This window comes from Watersipora subatra, chromosome 3, assembly GCF_963576615.1.
Source record: "Watersipora subatra chromosome 3, tzWatSuba1.1, whole genome shotgun sequence".
NCBI lineage: Eukaryota > Metazoa > Bryozoa > Gymnolaemata > Cheilostomatida > Watersiporidae > Watersipora > Watersipora subatra.
In genome coordinates this window covers 62969389-62972296 of record NC_088710.1, presented here as the reverse complement: position 1 = coordinate 62972296, position 2908 = coordinate 62969389, and positions in this window count along the sequence as shown.

The following is a 2908-nucleotide window of genomic DNA, read 5'->3' as shown; positions in this document are numbered from 1 at the left end:
TGTGACTTCATATAATTGTTTTGTTAACATGCACAGTTTTATAACTAATAACTGATAAAATCAAACTGTAGGCAGTGGGGAAATTATGCACAAAGCAACAATATGGGTACGCGACATTTTCAACGACAGACGTTTTCGCAAGTTTTATGGGCGCCTCTCCCTCAGTGCCGTGTATGAGAAAGTTGCGCGACCAACAGAAGCTTGAGGTATATGAAGTTTCGAGCTAGGTTACAAACAAACAGGCCGCGCCCACTGAATCAGTAAAACTCTAGGCAAGATTGTTGCAGCAAGAAAATAACTTCAGTACAATTGGAGTAAACAAAGTAAATTCTGCACAAAACTGGTCCAATCTTATTTAACCTCCCAAGAAAGTAGCAAAATGTTATGCTTGTTTTCAAGTCGTCCATTTGGTGAGTGATCAAGCATGTCGAGCTGAGTCAAAGTGTGGCAGATTTGTTACTACCCATATTATACAGTTCGGTTACAGTGCATGCTTACTCATATTCTTAGTCAACCCACGCGTCATTAATCCTTATATGGTCATTATTACCATATATAGTCATTATGCCCTTACATGGGCGAGCTGCACGCTTGACATCACAACCTATATAAAGGCATGCACAGCCTGCAGTGGGGGCAGTTGTTTGTAATATAGTCAATACAATTATACACACCTACACTCTCTCCTCATTTCTTGCTTGAGAGGTCAGCAGAAGAATTAATGCCGGATAGACGACCAGTATAGGCATCATCGATCAGCTAGTTGACTACGGGGTCAGCAGCTAAAGGTGCCCTGACTGGGTCGACCTAATTAGAGCAGAGAAGTCGACCTAAGCTGATCAGACGACGGACCTTAGGGTTGACGTGGTCTTCTATAATCACATACAGTTATAGGCACGGCAAGCTAATGTAAGCCGACCTATCGGGTCGCCATTAGGTACACTGGTAGACCAAGACAAAAACCAGTACACTGGTGGCAGCGGTGGGATCGTCTGACCATGCCTGGAAGGCGGTCAACTAGGAGAGAGGCAGCTGAGGCTGACCTCCATCAAGCTGATCAGTATGGGCGGATGGCTGACGCCATAACTGAGGCTTTATGGCAATCTCGACCAGAGAGGGACTTCAAGCCCCCTAAGCTTGATGGCAGTGATGATGTTGAACTGTTCATCAGTCAGTTTCAGGAAGTAGCTGAAGCTAATCAATGGTTTACAGGGTCAGCACGTCTACACCTCAGAGAGGTGTTGAAGGACAGTGCTAAAAGCTGTGGCAGGTGAGAAACTACGGATGCCATCTTTGCGGCCTTGAGAACTAAATTTGGTCTGACAGTTAGAGAGGCCAGGAGTCGATTAAACCTCAAGAAGGAAGTCAAGGTTAGCTTGCAAGATCATGCTGCGGAAATAGAAAGACTAGCCAATATAGCTTATGCTGATCTGCCTGAGCACCATCGTGCAAATATGGCATTAGATGCTTTCTCCTTGACATTGGGCAACACCTATCTACAGAGGCATCTGTTAGCAGTGGGAGCACGGACTTTGGTAGAGGCAGTGCAGGCTGGAAATGACTTTCTGCAAATTCAGCCATTTAATCCTCGGTTGACCCAAAGGTCGACCATCATGGCTATGGAAGGGGAGGAAGAGGATGACCCCAAGGCAGCCCAGGTCGACCTCCCACAAGCTACAAAATCGGCTACGTTGGAAGATGTCCTTGTAGCCCTAAAGGAGCTGACCACATTGACGACAGGACTGGCGGTCAATGGTAGCTGACCCAGAAGCCAAGGTCAGACTACTCCAGAGCCGCAGCAGATCAGAAGGGCGACCAGCTGTTGGGAATGTGGAATAGTCGGACATGTCAGACGACAGTGTCCTCGGATGGCAGCTACCCAGCCAGCAAGAAACCAGCAGCAGGGAAACGGGCATCGTCCACAGCAGTAGGGGGACATACTGACTGTGGACCCTCAAACCAGAGAAAGCCACCTTGGCAAACCCCACGTCGGACAGGTCGACCTCAGACCCCCCATGAGTCGACCTCAGTCCTACTACAAAACTCCTTTGACTCACTAACTGAGCAGCAAACAGAGGAAATCCAAATCCCAAACCCAGGGGTTACAGAAAAGCTCCAGACAAGGAGACGGCGTAAGAGGTGGCAGCACACCGGTCGGACGACTCAGCAGGTCGGTCCTGAGAGAGTGGCTGCGGACACCCTTTGGAAACCGTACAGTAGTAGCTATTTCTTACCTGGGAAGATTATGGGCCGACCTGCTCATTTCCTGATAGACAGTGGATGCACCTCCAACCTACTCAGCCGTCATGTCTTTGACCGGCTTCCCGCGGGGTTGAAGGCTCAGTTGGTAGAGAGAACAGACTATGGCACGATGGCTGACGGGTCTCGCCTAAACTTTCATGGCATGTTGACCGTACCCATCCAAGTCAGAAGTGTACAAGTGACTGTATCACTTCTTGTATGCTCCCTAAAAGAAGATGCCATCATCGGGATGCCATTCTTGACAGACCAATGCTGTGAGATGAATTTCCAAGAGTCCACATTGGTAGTGAATGGTCAGAAGCTGATCTGCACAGATCGGGACGGACGACCCTTGGTGAGCAAGGTGCAGGTTGTTCGTACCATGACACTTCAACCTCGGTCGGAGATGGTGGTTACATGCCGCCTCACGACCCACACATACCAACCCTTAGGAATGGTAGAGGAATCAGGAGATCGGTACATGGTGGCTGCCAGCCTCCACCTACCTGATGAGAAGGGAAGAGTCGCCCTGCGTTGTTTGAGCCGACAGATTCCCCTGTACAGGTAGCGTCAGGAACTGTGATTGGCAGCTACACAGGAGTTGATGAAACTGAAATCGGCCAGCCCTGGACAGAGGGGGGCCAAAGGGAGCGAGACCAAGCCAGGA